Genomic DNA, 20,725 nt, shown 5'->3' with positions numbered 1-20,725 from the left:
ATTTTATCCTGGATGTGAGCGCCGGCTCGCCGGATAATTTAATTTTGCGCCTCCACATTCTTATTCTTGTTACTTTTCGGGATCGTTTTTACAAGAATATTCAAAAAACATTAGGGCGGCGACGGGATTCGAACCCAAAACAATTTTGAAATATTTCGAGACCCCACTATAACCACACCACCACACGAACCGATTGAGGGCAAAGAGGAAATCTGCTGTGTTGAACCTACCACTTATCGTGGCGAATCGTCACATGCAAATAGTTTGCAGAGGCAAACTGAGCGGCATATGATTTTCGCGAAACATGAGAAGAAGGATTACAAATTATCGCACCATCTCTGGTGCCGAAGTTCATCGCACTGTAAGGCTGATGACATACTGGGAGCGAAAAGAAGCGAAGCGAACAGGTTGAAGATAAGCAAAGCGAGCCATGACATACTGAAAGCGTTTTTCAGAGTGTTGATCTCGCAACAAATACAAGTGTAAAAACATGAATTCGTCGGATGGGGAATATTTTGCTTCTGTAAGCATATTTAGCACAAAACCAGAAGAGCGTTGGGGAGATTTATAGAATATTGCAATTGAAAACTGATTCTAGGCTGTGAGCGATTGATTATCACCACATACAAACAGATGTAGGATGTAGCTATGCTAAAACTTGTTGGGTCATGTTTCATTTTTATTTATATCCTAACGACATTTTTATACAATGAAGCCGATTTGTACTCGGGAAATACGTAACGGATAAAAAAACTTCCATGAAATTCGGTTTATCTCGGCTATTAAGGTCTGAGGGAAGCTATCTCGCGGTAGAGCGCTATTTTCATACTAAAATGTCTATAACTCGGATTTGGGAACGAATTTCGCTTATCCCAACTGACAATCTCTTTGGAATTTATCAAGGAATGTTCCTAGAAAATTTTGTGGCCAACTATTTACCAAATTTGAATTAAGGTGATTATACAATAAAGCCAGAAATCGGCCATTTTATAAACCACGTGCTTTTCCAATATTTTTTTCAAGAGCACGAGATGAAAGGACCATAACTCGTATGGGGCTGAACAATCATAATTTAAGTTTCGGCACTGTACGAAAACTATCACGCCAGATTTGGGCTTTTGGAAATGTATGTAGATAAACGTGTGGTGAATTTGAGACTCACCACGGACTTCATTGTATAATCACCTTAAGCTCTAAATACTAAACTATTGTACAACTGAAATTTTCGCTTCTCAGTACCTCTCTCCGATAATTTGACGCATAAAGGAATCGAATTTCGCAAAACCCAACTGACAAAAGTTTTGAAATTTTTCAACGATTATTTTGATGTAATAAAAAGTATATGTGACCGCAATAAATTTCGCAGGGAGCTCTTTTTACTTCAACCAAGTTTTCCAAATTCCATACAAAAATTACCATTTTGGGAGAGTAGTCAACACCATATTTTCTCGTGGCGCACGGCAGGAAAGGAGCGATGAGAGCGATAGAAAGTCCGTCAACTTTGTATGTAGCGTGACACTAGAAAAAAGCGTATTCCCATTTGAAAACACGGAGATACCAAATAAATAAATAGAAATCAAATGTAGGAATGGGACGAGATAAATAATTGATGGTAAATAAGACAAGAAGATACTCCAGGAATTCCTCCGGAAGTTACTCCAGAAATTCCGTCGGAAGTTCGTACAGGAATTCCTCCGGAAGTTCCTCCAGGAATTCCTCCTTAAATTCCTCCAGGAATTCAACCTGAAGTTCCTTAAGGAATTCCTCCGAAAGTTCCTTCAGGAATTCTTCCGCAAGTTCCTTCAGGAATTCATCCGAAAGTTTTTCCAGGAATTCCTCCGGAAGTTCCTCCAGGAATTCCCCCGAAAGTTCCTCCGGGAATTATTCCGGAAGTTCCTCCAGAAGTTCCTCCAGGAATTCCGCTGAAAGTTCCTCCGGAGCAATTCCCGGGGGGACTTCCGGAGGAATCCCGGAAGAACTTCCGGAGGAATCCCGGAAGAACTTCCGGAGGAATTCCCTGAGGAACTTCCGGAGGAATTCTTCCGGAGGAATTCCCGGAAGAACTTCCGGAGGAATTCCCGGAAGAACTTCCGGAAGAATTCCCGGAAGAACTTCCGTAGGAATTCCCGGAGGAACTTCCGGAGGAATTCCCGGAGGAACTTCCGGAGGAATTCCCGGAGGAACTTCCGGAGGAATTCCCGGAGGAACTTCCGGAGGAATTCCCGGAGGAACTTCCGGAGGAATTCCCGGAGGAACTTCCGGAGGAATCCCCGGAGGAACTTCCGGAGGAATTCCCGGAGGAACTTCCGGAGGAATTCCCGGAGGAACTTCCGGAGGAATTCCCGGAGGAATTCTCGGAGGAACTTCCGGAGGAATTCCCGGAGGAACTTCCGGAGGAATTTTAGGAGGAACTTCCGGAGGAATTTCCGGAGGAACATCCGGAGGAATTCCCGGAGGAATTTCCGGAGGAACATCCGGAGGAATTCCCGGAGGAACTTCCGGAGGAATTCCTGGAGGAACTTCCGGAGGAATTCCCGGGGGAACTTCCGGAGGAATTCCCGGGGGAACTTCCGGAGGAATTCCCGGAGGAACTTCCGGAGGAATTCCCGGAGGAACTTCCGGAGGAATTCCCGGAGGAACTTCCGGAGGAATTCCCGGAGGAACTTCCGGAGGAATTCCGGAGGAACTTCCGGAGGAATTCCCGGAGGAACTTCGGAGGAATTCCGGAGGAACTTCCGAAGGAATTCCTGGAGGAACTTCTGTAGGAATTCCCGGAGGAACTTCTGGGAGGAGTTCCCGGTGGATATTCCGGAGGAATTCTCGGAGGAACTTCCGGATGAATTCTTGGAGGAAATACACGGAGGAATTCCCGGAGGAACTTCCGGAGGAATTTCCGAAGGAAAGACCGGAAGAATTTCTGGAGGAACTTCAGAAGGAATTCCTGGAGGGACTTCCGAAGGAATCCCTAGAGGAGCTTCCGAAGGAATCCCTGGAGCAACTTCCTAAGGAATTCGTGGAGGAACTTCCGAAGGAATCCCTGAAAGAACTTCTGAAGGAATTCCTGGAGGAACTTCCGAAGAAATTCCTAGAGGAACTTCCGGAGGAATTCCCGGAGGAACTTCCGAAGGAATTCCTGGAGGAACTTCCGGAGGAATTCCCGGAGGAACTTCCGGAGGAATTCGGAGGAACTTCGGAGGAATTCCGGAGGAACTTCCGGAGGAATTCCGGAGGAACTTCGGAGGAATTCCCGGAGGAACTTCCGGAGGAATTCCGGAGGAACTTCCGGAGGAATTCCCGGAGGAACTTCCGGAGGAATTCCCGGAGGAACTTCCGGAGGAATTCGGAGGAACTTCGGAGGAATTCCCAGAGGAACTTCCGGAGGAATTCCCAGAGGAACTTCCGGAGGAATTCCAGAGGAACTTCCGGAGGAATTCGGAGGAACTTCCGGAGGAATTCCCGGAGGAACTTCGGAGGAATTCCCGGAGGAACTTCGGAGGAATTCGGAGGAACTTCCGGAGGAATTCCGGAGGAACTTCGGAGGAATTCCCGGAGGAACTTCCGGAGGAATTCCGGAGGAACTTCCGGAGGAATTCCGGAGGAACTTCGGAGGAATTCCCGGAGGAACTTCCGGAGGAATTCGGAGGAACTTCCGGAGGAATTCCCGGAGGAACTTCCGGAGGAATTCGGAGGAACTTCCGGAGGAATTCCGGAGGAACTTCCGGAGGAATTCCCGGAGGAACTTCGGAGGAATTCGGAGGAACTTCGGAGGAATTCGGAGGAACTTCGGAGGAATTCCCGGAGGAACTTCCGGAGGAATTCCGGAGGAACTTCCGGAGGAATTCCCGGAGGAACTTCGGAGGAATTCGGAGGAACTTCCGGAGGAATTCCCGGAGGAACTTCGGAGGAATTCGGAGGAACTTCCGGAGGAATTCCGGAGGAACTTCCGGAGGAATTCCGGAGGAACTTCCGGAGGAATTCCCGGAGGAACTTCCGGAGGAATTCGGAGGAACTTCCGGAGGAATTCGGAGGAACTTCCGGAGGAATTCGGAGGAACTTCCGGAGGAATTCCGGAGGAACTTCCGGAGGAATTCGGAGGAACTTCCGGAGGAATTCGGAGGAACTTCCGGAGGAATTCGGAGGAACTTCCGGAGGAATTCCCGGAGGAACTTCCGGAGGAATTCGGAGGAACTTCGGAGGAATTCGGAGGAACTTCGGAGGAATTCCCGGAGGAACTTCCGGAGGAATTCCGGAGGAACTTCGGAGGAATTCCCGGAGGAACTTCCGGAGGAATTCGGAGGAACTTCCGGAGGAATTCGGAGGAACTTCGGAGGAATTCGGAGGAACTTCCGGAGGAATTCCCAGAGGAACTTCCGGAGGAATTCCCAGAGGAACTTCCGGAGGAATTCCAGAGGAACTTCCGGAGGAATTCCCAGAGGAACTTCGGAGGAATTCCCGGAGGAACTTCCGGAGGAATTCCGGAGGAACTTCGGAGGAATTCCGGAGGAACTTCCGGAGGAATTCCCGGAGGAACTTCGGAGGAATTCCCGGAGGAACTTCCGGAGGAATTCGGAGGAACTTCGGAGGAATTCCCGGAGGAACTTCCGGAGGAATTCGGAGGAACTTCCGGAGGAATTCGGAGGAACTTCCGGAGGAATTCCCGGAGGAACTTCCGGAGGAATTCCGGAGGAACTTCGGAGGAATTCAGGAGGAACTTCGGAGGAATTCGGAGGAACTTCCGGAGGAATTCGGAGGAACTTCCGGAGGAATTCGGAGGAACTTCCGGAGGAATTCCCGGAGGAACTTCCGGAGGAATTCCCGGAGGAACTTCCGGAGGAATTCCCGGAGGAACTTCCGGAGGAATTCCCGGAGGAACTTCCGGAGGAATACTCGGAGGAACTTCCGGAGGAATTCCCGGAGGAACTTCCGGAGGAACTTCCGGAGGAATTCCCGGAGGAACTTGCGGAGGAACTTCCGGAGGAATTCCCGGAGGAACTTCAGGAGGAGTTCCTGGAGGAGCTTCCGGAGGAGTTCCTGGAGGAGCTTCCGGAGGAATTCCTGGAAGAACTTCCAGAGAAATTCCTGGAGGAACTTCGGAGGAACTTCCGGAGGAATTCCGGAGGAACTTCCGGAGGAATTCCGGAGGAACTTCCGGAGGAATTCCGGAGGAACTTCCGGAGGAATTCGGAGGAACTTCCGGAGGAATTCCCGGAGGAACTTCCGGAGGAATTCCCGGAGGAACTTCCGGAGGAATTCCCGGAGGAACTTCCGGAGGAATTCCCGGAGGAACATCCGGCGGAATTCCCGGAGGAACTTCCGGAGGATTTCCCGGAGGAACTTCCGGAGGAATTCCCGGAGGAACTTCCGGAGGAATTCCCGGAGGAATTCCCGGAGGAACTTCCGGAGGAATTCTCGGAGGAACTTCCGGAGGAATTCCCGGAGGAACTTCCGGAGGAATTCTCGGAGGAACTTCCGGAGGAATTCCCGGAGGAACTTCCGGAGAAATTCCCGGAGGAACTTCCGGAGGAATTTCCGGAGGAACTTACTTTATTTTTCTTCTTTGTCTAATTTGTCTCATTTGTCTATTTGTCTTGTTTGTCTTATTTATCTTATTTGTCTTATTTGTCTTATGGTCTTATTTGTCTCATTTGTCTTATTTGTCCTATTTGTCTTATTTGTCTTATTTGACTTATTTGTCTTATTTGTCGTATTTGTTTTATTTGTCTTATTTGTCTTTTTTGTCTTGATTGTCGTTTCAAAGCTTGTGTGGAAACCTTGTACAGAAATCCTCTCACGATATTTTCTAATGTTGTTCTAGAAACAGCTCATGTTTTCATTTTCCAAAACCGGCTGGAGTTTGTTTATTTTGATTTCCTCATTGCGTGATTGGTCGGCACTGTTGCGTGATTGGTCTCGCCGAACCACTGCATGAATGATAAATTTCTTCAAACACGAGGGCGAACGAGGCACGATATAAACGGGTGCGGAACAAAAAACGGGTCCGGAGGAAAAAGCGCCAGCAGGAAGATCCAGACCGTCAAGAGACGGAGCAACTGTATCGCGCTATTAACACACGAAAGTTCTATGAGAAGTTGAGCCGTTCACGTAAGGGCCACGTGCCACAGCCTGATATGTGTAAGGATATAAACGGGAACCTTCTTACGAACGAGCGTGATGTGATCCAAAGGTGGCGGCAGCACTACGAAGAACACCTGAGCGATGTGGCAGACGAAGATGGCGGTACGGTCATGGACCTGGGAGAACGCGCGGAGAACATAATTTTACCGGCTTCGGATCTCCAGGAAATCCAGGAGGAGATTGCCCGTCTGAAGAACAACAAAGCCCCTGGGGTTGACCAACTACCAGGAGAGCTTTTTAAACACGGAGGTGAGGCACTGGGTCATTACCAAGATTTAGGAGGAGGAAGATTTGCCGCAGGAGTGGATGGAATGTGTCGTGTGTCCCATCCACAAAAAGGGCGATAAGCTGGAATGTAGCAACTACCGCGCAACCACATTGCTGAACGCCGCCTACAAGATATTCTCCCAAATTTTATGCCGTCGACTAGCACCAATTGCAAGGGAGTTCGTGGGGCAGTACCAGGCGAGTTTTATGGACGAACGCTCCACCACGGATCAGGTGTTCGCCATTCGCCAAGTACTGCAGAAATGCCGAGAATACAACGTGCCCACACATCATCTATTCGATCGGGACCAGTTATGGCAGCTAATGCACGAACACGGATTATCGGATAAACTGACACAGTTGATCCGTCGCTTTGATCGGGTGATGTGCGTAGTTCGAGTTTCAGGGGCATTCTCGAGTCCCTTCGAAAAGCGCAGAGGGTTACGGCTAGGTGATGGTCTATTCAACATCGCTTTGGAAGGGGTAATACGAAGAGAAGATGCAGGAAGCCTACATCAGACTGAAGAGGGAAGCTAAACGAATCGGACTCGTCATCAACACGTCGAAGACGAAGTACATGATAGGAAGAGGTTCAAGAGAACACAATGTGAGCCACCCGCCGCGAGTTTGCATCGGTGGTGACGAAATCGAGGTGGTAGAAGAATTTGTGTACTTGGGCTCACTGGTGACTGTCGAAAATGATACCAGCAGAGAAATTCAGAGACGCATAGTGGCTGGAAATCGTACGTACTTTGGACTCCGCAAGACGCTCCGATCGAATAGAGTTCGCCGCCATATCAAACCTCTACGGACACGAGACCTAGCCGATTCTCGTGGAGGACCAACGCGCACTTGGAGTTTTCCAAAGGAAGGTGCAGATGGCGGAAGGTACGTGGAGGAGGCGAGTTGCATGAGCTGCTGGGAGAACCATCCATCGTTCACACCGCGACTTCACGGACGACTGCGGTGGGCCGGGTACGTAGCCAGAATGTCGGACAGTAACCCGGGTAAAATGGTTCTCGACAACGATCCGACGGGTACAAGAAGGCGAGGTGCGCAGCGGGCAAGGTGGATCGATCAGGTGAAAGATGACTTGCGGACCCTCCGTAGACTGCGTGGTTGGCGACCTGCAGCCAGTGACGGGAAATGTCAAAAAAATGTCGTGGGATTGCAATTACTAATTTGCTAATAACTTTTTTCAGAAGTTATTATCAATTCGGATTTTTAGATTAACATTTAATGCTTAAAAGATCCTAGAACTTTGTCGAACAGATCATTGTTCTAAATACAAAGTCTAAGCCATGAGAGCAAAATTTAAAAAATGTCACGGAATGTCATGACATTAATGTCATTTGACACTAATTCGGCTCTCACGCCACCAATATCAGATTCAGAGAAATGACCTAATAGAAAAAGTTATAGGGTCCTTTGAGGGCTACATGTTTATATAAAAAACATAATTGTAAATAATGTGTGAAAAAAGATATTAGCAAATTAGTCCCATGACATCGAAACGACATTTCCCGTCACTGCCTGCAGCTATGGACCGAGCCGAATGGAGAACACTCTTATATATCGCACAGGCCTTAGTTTGAATAAATAATAATAATAGTTAAACAAGTAAGTGGTGGGTAACGGAGTTAGTGAGATAACGAGCAAATATGTGTGCAAGTCAGTAACTAAAAGAATGAGTGAGTATGTGACTGAGTGAAAAAGTGAAAGAGTCAATGATTATATAAGTGAATGAGTGAGACAATCAGTTTGTGACTAGATCAAGATTTTTTTATGTACATAAAAAAATCTTGGACTAGATAAGAAAAAACTGCGCTGCGCTTCCGGCAATTGACAAGGGTTTGGTGAAGGAGCTGGGAATAGAACCCATGACCATTCGCCTATAAGGCGAACGTGTAGCCAACTACGCTACGGGACCCCACTCCAGTTTCCTTGGTTATAGTTTTGTGCGCAAATATTATGTGCAGTTAATGAAGGGGCGGGGCCAATGCACAATGGTTCGAAGGCAGCCAAAACCTCAAAAATCGAAATTCGTATTTCAGTCGGAATTATATTTTTCTCATTTTATAGAATACTTACGTGGTTCAAATTCGAAGTTTGAAGAAGTTCTGTTTAGTTTTGACTTTGTTACATCATTTTTAATTGAACATGAGTGTTGATTTCTAATTTAAAACGCTGTTTGACAAAGCTTTTAGATTAGCGTCGTAGGGGTTCAATTACATCGCTAACCCCAATATTATTTCACGACTTCATTATCAGGGTTTTAAATAGTATTCCTGTGTCAAATATAGGTGACAGAACTCAACTAAAGTTAACTTTATATACAAATTTAAATAAAATACTCATTATTTTGATTGAAGTGATCCAAAAGTATATGCGCCAATGAGTGCCCATTGTGATTCTATGCTCATTACAAAGTTGAAAGCAATAGCTTTCTATTAATCACTATTTTGTTTTGCAAAAAGTTGCGATAAGCTGCCTTTTCAACGTTTTAGTTTGAAATGTTCTCAGTATTTTTTGGTCTGTTCCTAATTGAAACCCTACAAATGCGTATTTTTTGTTCACAAGAACCTTAAAAATGCCTTTTTCTAATTATTAGATTGAAGTCTTACTGGTCTTACTTCCACAATTTGCTCCTGGCTTTCGAGACTCTACCAATTTTAGTTTTTTTCACATGGATTTTATTATTGGGATTTTGTTTTTGTCTATTAATCCGAAATATGTAATCATGCTGAAAACTTTTCTAGAGCATATGAAAACTCATAGTATTGGATATTAGCATGGTTCAATACTTTGCAATCAAAATGATTCTACCTATAAATAGTTTCAAGTTCTAATGTTTGAGCTCGAGCTCGGCAATTCTCGAGTCGCATAGGCAATTCCCGATCACATAAATTGGCGGATTACTTTTGTTTGTGGACTAATTGGGGAAATTTCAAGATTAGACGAGCTCGGTGGTCTAGTGGCTACCGCTTCTGCCTTATAAGCAGGAGGTCGTGGGTTCAATTCCAGGCTCGACCCTTTCCTACTTTGTATTTCAAGACAAAATTTTCAAAACGACTTATCTGCTTTTGTAAACAAAGATTCAAACGACGATTTGACGAATCTGATAGCTCTCCCACGCAAACCAAAACCATCAATAGGTAGATAAAGGTTTTCGGTACCTGTTGATGGTGTTGGTTTGCGTGGGAGAGCTAGAAGATTCGTCAAATCGTCGTTTGAATCTTTGTTTACAAAAGCAGATAAGTCGTTTTGAAAATTTTGTCTTGATTTCTATCTTAGTTTTTTCTGTGTTTCACGTTATACCAAAACGATTCCTACTGTTATAACTATACACAGAATCCCAAAACCTCCCGTGGCACCTATGAGAGGTCGTAGAGTTATCTGCATCTTTCTTAAGTAGGTGTCCAACAAATCATCCTTCCCTTTCCTCAACATTCGCAAGGACGTGGCCAGGAAAGATCTCGACTATTGGAGAGTACATTGCTTCCATCTAAGAGTTAGTGATTACTCCCAAATCAATATCTGTGGTAACGGATGAAAGTGATGCTACTCTCATACAATAATCTTGGCTTGTACCATCTACGAATTTGTGCGAACTGCTAAATGCTAATGCTAATTGGGGAAATTTCAAGATTAGTTGGTCACAACATTGGGGTTTCCGGAGCTGGGAATTTGTGGTAAGGTTTTTTTTTTATTTTGGAATATTTATTCACGTGCAGGATTTTTTATAATTAGTCAACTGTCGAATGAATAGCTTAAAAACTATAAAAAAATTAAATATTGGTCAACCAAGGAAGCATTCAGAGATTATATAAAAAGAAAATTGAAAACAATGAGCACTCTCAGGCAACACTGTCAGTCAGTTTCAACAACAATGGGAAAATGACACGAGAGCGGATCAGATTCGAAACGAAAATACCTATGCGTAAAACATACGTGTTACCAGTCACAGTCCCATTCTGAAGCTGCTACTTGCTAGGTCTCTACCGTGTTGATATCCCTGATCTTTAATTTTTTACTGGCTTTTCGCCTTTCTCTCGCTTTCAAACATTTCTAGGAACTTTTTTCAAATAGGCCTAACTGTATTTGACCTTGAAATTTGAATCGACTCATACTCTGTCTATTCACCAAATTTCGTTCAACTGACGTTACTACCGGATAGTCCGCAATCTATTCTTTCTGTTGAGTACATTAGTTGACCAAAATAGTTTGAATTAAGAGCACAATCGCCGTTCCAAAAATCAAGGTCAGAATCAATTACGCCCATTTGAAAAAAGTTCCTAGATTTATTTCACTCAGGAAAAGGCTTACACCAGCCAGCACGCTATGTATTGGTATGCCATGATGAAAATAATGATTAAAATACACCAATACATAGCAATGACCAGCTATCTGTGGATTGCTGTGAAAAGAGCACGAGAGTAGAGCCGACGAAAAACCAGCACTTATCAAAGATTGCGTGTCAACACACTCTCGGTTCCGGTTGTTGGTTGTGTAGCGCAGAGTAGAACAAAATCTCCCGCAGTATCCATGCAATCAATGTTCCCATGTGTGAAGCGAGTGGACGCGAAAAAGGCTACAAACGTTCCCACGGACCACCACCGCAGCAAGTGAAATAAAAAAACAATGCACAGTTACGCACACAGTTGCAGTGCAGGAGCACTGGAGCAGCATCGAATCGATTCTGACGTCTTCTAATTGCTTCCGATTAATTATTCTCCATTGATTTTTCAGCACAACACTCACCACCAATGCTGCCTCTTTTACTACAACTACCAAGAACTACCCACATAATTAGTAACTGTGTTTTTCCACCATTTGGCGTCGCCAAATCCACTAACTCAACTCACTAGAAGAAAATCTGTCCGTCGGCAACGGTGAGCCAGTCCAGGTCTTGTCAAATGCTAATCAGAATTTGTGTAGGCATGGGCGAACCGCGACGGTTGAGGTGACGAACCCGTCCGAACATGTTCGACACCTCTATCTTTATGAATGTCTCAATGTCTGGCCGCTCGTTCTCCAGGTTGGTAGTTGGTTAAACATCACCGGAGCATAGCGACATTTCAGCGAGCGAGGGAACTAAGGGCCAGAGAGCCAGCCCAGCACGATGCGATGATGGGGAGAATCCGTTCATCCGTTCGCCACACGGTGCTGCGGTGGGCAACCTGTGTCTGCCAGAACCAGAGCGTCTCCATCATCTTCTGCGCTGTTTGGATGATGCTGTATGTCAGTGTTTCCATAAATAGGTATGTGATGTACCTACATGTGTATGAAGAGGAGTTGCGTTGGATCTGTCACGAGTAGGAGTAGGAACCGTGGAGCGTAGATGTTTGTTCGGACTGCCAGGTATCCCTCTGGCAATGCTTGTGGAAGGATCAAATTACCTTTTCGCTTGAATCAGTGCAGTGTAGTACGTTACAAGCTTAATCGAAAACACTTTGCCAGCGTGGAAGAAAGAGAGACAGAAAAATGAACTTTGAACTTACATCTGGAAGAACGTGATAGATGAGGATCGAGAATTAATGAATCGAAATGATATGCAAACATTTCTAACAAAGGAGAAATTTATGCTGAATTTCTTGTATACTTGTCGGCTGCATGTAAAAAGAAATGATGTTCAGCCAGAGAATATAATGAAATCTTGTAACAGAGGTTGCAACCATCAAGCGTAAGCCAGAGCCATCTACAACTCGGCAAGCTGATATGTATGGTCTGTGGCCTGTGGGAAGTGTCATCGGTAACTGTAGAACATGAATATCTTATCAACATGAAAAAAAAGTAATGATTGTTTAACAAAAACATCTTAGAAAAATGATTTAAGCTTTTTTAGTGGAATGTCTTCAACTGTCTAAGACAAGTTTAGTACTTTCCATTTAAACGTAGTGGAATCAAATGGAAAGTACTAAACTCGTCTTAGACATATGAAATCTTTTAATACCTCGACACCAATATTTAAAATGGGCGAAACTGCTTTTGTAAACAAGAGCGTCCCACGTCGCTGGTGGGCTAATTTGTGCCCACCCACGCAATCCGGCGCCATTCAATGAGAGAAGAGGTATACTAGATTTACCAATAAAAAAAATCTTTTTAAACTCATTAATAGTGCGTCACGGGTAACGGATGTACAATAAAAAATAAGAATAATTTCAATACCTTCTTGTAATTAAAGCAAAGAGCGTAGAATTTTTCTCTCCAAGAGAATTGCATGTTTCTTTTCCTCGGATGCTGTCAGTTCAAAAAATCGATACAAAATATCGATTAATCTTAGTGAAAATATCGATTTTTGATGTATCGTATCGGTATCGCCCATGCCTAGTTCAATCTACGATGGCGACGACGAAACAGCAAGCACTTCGCGCGTGTTGTACGGTTTTTAGGAAACGCATGGTCATCGTGGAAAAAAAGTTTACGGTAGACCCCTTTCGAGACGAAAAAGTGCCCGTGAGAACAGTTTACCGGATCCTGGCGTCCCTTATCGTGGATCCGGAAGGCCGATAGAGGCCGTCCGGTGAAGATAATGACGAAGAAGAAGGAAGCATTGAACAAGCTGTTCGACAACAAGGACGGAACGAGTTTGCGTAACGCCGGCCGAAAATATCACTGTTTCCACATCTTGATTCAACGAACCCTAAAGATAGAGGACATCATCTGTCCGAAGAAGGCCCCCGAGTACACGGACGAGCAGATAGCGACCGTGAAATCGCAGTGCCGGTGGATGATGAAGAACTACCGCGGGACATCGTTCGTGCTGGACGACGAAAGTTACTTTCCGCTCTCGAAGACTCACATTCCAGTAAGGGAAGATCCATTAATTACGTTACGCAAAAATTGGGCATTTTCAACCCCCCTCCCCCTATGTCACACTTCTTGCATGAATCATTTAAAATTTTTGTAAGGACTGTCACACTTCGGGCAACCTCCCTCCCCCCTCTGAGCGTTACGTAATTAATGGATGCTTCCTAGATGACAGCTACTAATCCAGCGACAAGTCATCCAACTAAGATCCAACAATTTCTCGGGTACTTATTCAAAATGACGTATGTGATTTTGCCAACAAAGATTCGAACGTTGATTTATTCAATCTGATAGCACTCCCACGCAATCCATCGCCACAGACAGGTAGGAGGAGGTTTCGGCTACCTGTTCGTTGTATTGGTTTGCATGGGAGTGCCATCAGATTGGACCAATCGACTTATGAATCTTCGTTTACAAAATCACATACGTCCTTTTGAATAAGTACCCGAGAATTAATACACTGGATTCTGTTTTTACACGATTTACATTTTCTCAATTTTTCACTCATCCTTAATGTTTAATGTATACTAATTATCATGTGATTTTTCGTTGATTTATTCTGGATTTTTTGAGAGATGTTGCGAAGAGTTTGGTGGCAAATTGAAGTCACACGATCAAAAATACGAGCGAAAAAAAAATCTCCTCCAGGAATTCCTCAGTAAGTTCCATCCGGAATTCCTCCAGGAATTCCTCCGGAAGTTCCTCCGGGAATTCCTCCGGAAGTTCCTCCGGGAATTCCTCCGGAAGTTCCTCCGGGAATTCCTCCGGAAGTTCCTCCGGGAATTCCTCCGGAAGTTCCTCCGGGAATTCCTCCGGAAGTTCCTCCGGGAATTCCTCCGGAAGTTCCTCCGGGAATTCCTCCGGAAGTTCCTCCGGGAATTCCTCCGGAAGTTCCTCCGGGAATTCCTCCGGAAGTTCCTCCGGAAGTTCCTCCGGAAGTTCCTCCAGAAGTTCCTCCGGGAATTCCTCCGGGAATTCCTCCGGAAGTTCCTCCGGGAATTCCTCCGGGAATTCCTCCGGAAGTTCCTCCGGGAATTCCTCCGGAAGTTCCTCCGGGAATTCCTCCGGAAGTTCCTCCGGGAAATCCTCCGGAAGTTCCTCCGGGAAATCCTCCGGAAGTTCCTCCGGGAATTCCTCCGGAAGTTCCTCCGGAATTCCTCCGGAATTCCTCCGGAAGTTCCCTCGGGAATTCCTCCGGAAGTTCCCCCGAATTCCTCCGGAAGTTCCTCCGAATTCCTCCGGAAGTTCCTCCAGAATTCCTCCGGAAGTTCCTCCGGGAATTCCTCCGGAAGTTCCTCCGGGAATTCCTCCGGAAGTTCCTCCGGGAATTCCTCCGGAAGTTCCTCCGGGAATTCCTCCGGAAGTTCCTCCGGGAATTCCTCCGGAAGTTCCTCCGGGAATTCCTCCGGAAGTTCCTCCAGGAATTCCTCTGGAAGTTCCTCCAGGAATTCCTCTGGAAGTTCCTCCGGAAGTTCTTCCAGGAATTCCTCCGGAAGTTCCTCCAGAAATTCCTCCGGAAGTTCCTCCAGGAATTCCTTCGGAAGTTCCGCCAGGAATTCCTTCGGAAGTTCCGCCAGGAATTCCTTCGGAAGCTCCGCCAGGAATTCCTTCGGAAGTTCCGCCAGGAATTCCTTCGGAAGTTCCGCCAGGAATTCCTTCGGAAGTTCCGCCAGGAATTCCTTCGGAAGTTCCGCCAGGAATTCCTTCGGAAGTTCCGCCAGGAATTCCTTCGGAAGTTCCGCCAGGAATTCCTTCAGAAGTTCCGCCAGGAATTCCTTCGGAAGTTCCGCCAGGAATTCCTCCGGAAGTTCCTCCAGGAATTCCTCCGGAAGTTCCTCCAGAAATTCCTCCGGAAGTTCCTCCAGAAATTCCTCCGGAAGTTCCTCCAGAAATTCCTCCGGAAGTTCCTCCAGAAATTCCTCCGGAAGTTCCTCCAGAAATTCCTCCGGAAATTCCTCCGGAAGTTCCTCCAGGAATTCCTCCGGAATTTCCTCAGGAAGATCCTCCAGGAATTCCTCCGGAAATTCCTCCAGGAATTCCTCCGGAAGTTCCTCCAGGAATTTCTCCGGGAGTTCCTCCGGAAGTTCATCTGGGAACTCCTCCGAAAGTTCGTCTAGCAATTCCTCCGGAAGTTCGTCCAAAAATTCCTCCGGAAGTTTCTCCAGAAATTCCTCTAGAAATTCCTGCGGAAGTTCCTCCAGGAATTCCTCCGGAAGTTCTCCTAGGAATTCGTCTGGAAGTTCCTCCAGGAATTCCTCCAGAAGCTCCTGCAGGAATTTCTCTGGGAGTTCCTCCAGAAATTCCTCCGGAAGTTCATCTGGGAACTTCTCCGAAAGTTCGTCCAGGAATTCTTCCAAAAGTTCGTCTTGGAATTCCTCCGGAAGTTCCTCCAGCAATTTCTCCGGAAGCTCCTCCAGAAATTCTTCCGGAAGTTCTCTCAGAAATTCTTCCGGAAGTTCCTCCAGAAATTTCTCCGGAAGTTTCGCCAGGAATTCCTTCGGAAGTTCCTCCAGAAATTCATCCGGAAATTCCTTCAGTAATTCTTCCGGAAGTTCCTTCAGCAATTTCTCCGAATGGTCTTTCAAGAATTCCTCCAAAAGTTCTTCCAGTAAGTACCTAAAAAGTTCCTCCAGGAATTTCTCCGAAAGTTCCACCAGGAATTCCTCCAGAACTTCCTCCAGGGATTTCTCCGGAAGTTCCTCCAGGAATTCCTCCGGAAGTTCCTCCGGAAATTCTTCCGGAAGTTCCTCCAGGAATTTCTTCCAGAAATTCCTCCAGGAATTCGTCCGGAAGTTCCTCCAGGAATTTCTCCGAATGCTCCTTCAAGAATTTCTCCGAAAGTTCCTCCAAGAATTCTTTGGAAATTTCTTCCAGCGATTCTTCCGGTATTTTCTCCAAGAATTCCTCCAAAAGTTCATCCAGTACAATATAATCAAAGTTAATTGTCTATATTCCGAGTATAGCCCATTCGGAGTGGAAATTAATTACTATGTCTAAAACTCGATTTGTGCAATTGCACAGTGTGAGATTTAGTTCGAAAAATGTATTGGAGGGTAACCACTTACTTCGGTGGGGTTTGATCTCACAAAACCAGTGTGCTAGACTTTACCTACTAAAGGTCTATTTGGAATACCAAACGGTAAATCAATTCAAAAAATCTTTGACAATACTTTTGACCGGAATCTCCAATATTTATGCATTTTCAAATGTTCGAATTATCATTAGAACATATTTTGAAAAAATATAAAGTACTAATCGGAAAATAAAAATATAAAGTACTAAAATGTCTAAAGTGATAAAATACTCGTTAGAACATATCTGAAATAAACATAATTTTAGATATGTTCAAATGATTATTTTAGTAGTTCCTCGCATACAAATGGTATCTAGGATAAATGATTTAATTCATTGTATATAGCTTCACAGTTTTCAAGGTTTACAGTTAACCTTGCGAATATATCACAATATAAAAAATCATAAACAGTGACATAGAGCCCCTTTAACAAGTTACTTTTATAATTTTCAACAGCAACCGCGGTCGATGAAGTAGGGTTGTGTGAGGTTGGTCCTTCGTAGCTTAGTAGGGAAAGCACCTGTCTAGCGTACTGGTTTCGTGGAATCAAACTTCACCGAAGGGAGCGGTTACTCTCCAATACCTTTTCCGGACTGAATCTATCACATGTAAGCGTTCATTTTATCTAGATTCATCATTTCATTACTAAGCCTTAAAAACCCAGGACGATGGGTACATAAACTTCACTTTATTTTATTTATTTTTTTTCCATATTCTAGGACGATTAACTTTACTAAGCCTGGATTTTGATCTTAGGGTTTAGGACCCTAAGCCTGAATTTTGATCAAAATAGTTGAAAATAGAGATTTTTTACAGAAAAAAGTGAAAAAAGAGACTTAATGACCCAAATGAAAAGTGACCAAATCACTAAAAAGAGACCCGCTACTAGGCCTGCAGTTTCCGCATTTCCTTGGGACAAACTTCCTCAAAAATTTCAAGCTCTAACAGGAATAAGGGCGAATGTCGCAAGAGAGAATTCTCTTCGTCGACTTCCCCTCTTTTTAATAAAAGTGACAAGCAGTGGATTTCTTTGTGGTTTATCACCTCAGCACGATAGAAAACAATGCGAGCTTGCATTCTAAGATGATAAATTGCAAAGGAATCCTCTGCTTGTCACTTTTATTTAAAAGAGAGGAAGTCGACGAAGAGAATTCTCTCTTGCGACATTTGCCCTTTTACCAGATAGAGCTTGATTCGTTTCTTATTTTCCCGGAGCGATTTCAAGGTATTTTCCTTATAAAATTCTTCTGTATGTGTTTGGAAAAAAATCAGATTTTACTTGAGAAAACCTTTCGAACTTCGACGGTAAATTCATTCGAATTCCGTAGAAAATTCTATTGAACTTCCGCGAAAAACTGTTTTGAATTGCTAAAAAAAAAACGAATTCGCCCAAAAAATCTCACGGGTTGGTCGGAAAAATTATTTCCTTAAAAAAACATCAAATCTCCTGAAGAAACTTTCAAATTCTCGGAATTTCCTCGAAAAATACTTCCGAATTTCGTCGAGAAATTCTTCCACATATATATTCGGAATTTCCTTATGAAATTCTTCAGGGTATCCTTTGAAAACTACTCCGAAATTTTCCGGAAAATTCATTCGAATTTCCTTGGGAAATTCTTCCAAATTCCTGGATTTTTTTTCGAATTTCATTGGAAAATTCTTCTATGTTTCCTCCGTTTTTTTTTCTAAAGTTTCCCGGGATTATTCCTTCGATTTTTTTTGAGTATTTTCCTCAAATTTTTATTTCCAAATGTTCTTGGAAGATTCTTCTAAATTTCCTCAAGATTCTTTCGAGTTATCCCGAGATTCTTCCGGATTTTCTCGAAAATTCCTTTGATTTATTTTGGAAAATTCTTCCACATTTCTTTAATCCGATTGAAATATTTGACGATGCACATTATTCAATTTCTTCGGGTATAGAATATAATTATGCTTGCCACACAATATACAAATCCATGCTCTTAATTCATAACTAAAGGCCCCTACACGCCCGTTGTATACTACTCAGTGAGTAAGTAAAATTGTATTGCCGTCTCTTTTTTTTCTCACGGAAATCTAACTAATTTTTCGTAAAAAGTGGTAAAATTTGAGTTGTTCCAATTGTTACGTAAAATGAGTAAGATTTCCGTGAAAAAAAAAGAAACGGCAATACAATTTTACTCAGTCTCTGAGTAGATTGAAACGGACGTGTACGCAATACAGCGGAACGGTGACGGAAACGGCAAAATTATTGACAGTTGGTCCATATATTTTCTATCACATTTTCCGTTTCCGTCGCCGTTCCGCTGAATTGCGTTTGGGGATTAAGGAAGTGTATCTAAATGCCATGTTGAGAGTTAACTGTTAGCCAACTACCATAGGCAATACGCTTGCTAAAGCCTAGAAGATTAGAGGAGTTTATTTCTCACAAAAAATCGCAATTATTTAATAGTTTTTGCTTTGAGAACAAAGGCTTCAACCGTCTAAGACGAATTAAGTATTCTCTACATATAATTCCACCAGTTAATTTTCGTTATCTTTGCAGATACGTATTTCGACCACAACTGTGTGGTCGTCTTCAGTGTCTCGTACTTGACTCGACTCAAGTACGAGACACTGAAGACGACCACACAGTTGTGGTCGAAATACGTATCTGCAAAGATAACGAAAATTAACTGGTGGAATTAAATGAAGAGTACTTAATTCGTCTTAGACGGTTGAATACATTCCACTAAAAAAGCTTTATATATTTTTCTGAACAGTCTAATTTTTGGACCTATGTGCCGGAGTCGTATTCAACTATTTTCGTTTTTCAATACTGAGTACCGAAAGTAAACAGTTTGTCTTTGTTGTATCTACCAGACTACAAGAAAATTGATAACCACCACCATCAGCTACATAAAAAATGTTGAAGGGTTTCTTATTTATCAACTCTATTTCCGAATTCCTGAATGTGATCTAATAAAGTCTTGAGTATAACTACATCATTTCAACAAAAACTAAATAGAATAGTACAAAGCTTAAAAGTTCAATCGAATCTCAACAATATTGAGTAGAAAATCAGAATTGAATACACAGTGAACTCCCCCTTGGTCAATGTGTATTCTAACTCCATGTATACACCCGCTTCTATTTTTACACGGGTGGGTTTTAGTTGATTTAGTGGGTTTTAGACGACCTTCAGCGTTGATGAAACTATGAGTTAACCCCATGAAAAAACTCACAAAAAAATCGAAGAAAATTCAGGTGGTATTTAAAAAGCTGACCTGGAAAACCAACCGTGTAATAAAAATATTGGGTGTATCTGGACTACACTTCTATTCTCACCCTTTTTGACCATATAATATTTACTCGACGATCTACATAATCAAAACAGTTATAAACCATATATTCACTGTATTATTAGATTGTTTCTTTTATCGATTATGTGGAGTGTAAACCTGATATAAAGTGTAAACCAACAGGATATCGTACTCAATAAAATAACAATTTAATCGCAGCCTCAGCCAGACTGGGAAGATAAATTTAAGGATATTGAATTTCATTACTTACCTTTATTTTATTTGTTTTCGATAGCAGCAACCAATCTGAACCTCGATCTCGTGTTTATCCAAAATTCATTCATCAGTTTGTGTGAAAGCACCTCTATATCTCGTTCAATGAGATAACGGAGTAACGCGTGAGAGAAAATAGCGTGAGCATTTAAAATAAAAACACTGTTCCCACACCCACACATTCGCCATTATTTTGATTCGTAGAATAGCAAAGCTTTTGCATCACACAACACAACTCACTCAGCTACGCATCGTGTTTTCTTTAAACCAAAAATTTCTCACAGTGCACTGCCAACCAACACATCACCATTCTCGCCTGTACGCTGCTACGAGAGTGTGCCTCTGCTGCTATCATCCGTACTCTTCTTCGGTTGCGTGAGAAAGACAAAATTTTCTTCACTCTCCTGCTTAGCACCACAAAAGAAACGAAAAAAATGATCCCAAATTTTGTGGTGCGCTTTTTGCACCTTTTCTTCACCTATCGATTACTGCACCACCGATGATCAACTTTTTTTTTCACTTGCCATCCGGGGCGAATAATCACCGATTTTCCAACGCACTGGCGGTACCAAACACGACGGAAGTTCACGTGCCACAGTTTTCATGCGAAAATAAACCGAAAGTCGCACTTTTCACTGCATTTTTTCCTGCAATCGCGGACGCACGACCGTAGCAGCCAAAGACCAGCGATTCGAACCGAATGAATGATGAAAATGAATGGAAAGGAGAACGACTCGAAAATGGTCGCACATCGAAAGAGCGAGCGGCACTCTGCGTGGCGATACAATTTCGGTTGGAGCAAGCGAGAAAAATGACAATACAGTTTATCACGAATCGGAACAGGGTGCGAATACTGTTGCTGTTGCGCTTGTACTCATTCAACTTTTGTTCACTATCTCTTTCGTTC

General features: G+C 43.7%; 1 protein-coding gene across 1 annotated transcript in view; it reads right to left on the bottom strand.

The window, feature by feature from the left end:
• LOC134219086 (putative transcription factor capicua) overlaps positions 1-20,516 on the bottom strand; it is a 196,324-nt gene extending 175,808 nt beyond the window's left edge. The window contains exon 1 of the mRNA XM_062697770.1: positions 19,817-20,516. The gene's annotated coding sequence lies outside the window, so the exon portion shown is untranslated. The remainder of the gene's footprint in view (positions 1-19,816) is intronic.
• Positions 20,517-20,725: the final 209 nt, after the last annotated feature.

This window comes from Armigeres subalbatus, chromosome 3 (genome assembly GCF_024139115.2).
Source record: "Armigeres subalbatus isolate Guangzhou_Male chromosome 3, GZ_Asu_2, whole genome shotgun sequence".
Taxonomy (NCBI): Eukaryota; Metazoa; Arthropoda; class Insecta; order Diptera; family Culicidae; genus Armigeres; species Armigeres subalbatus.
This window is presented reverse-complemented; position numbering and strand designations above follow the sequence as displayed.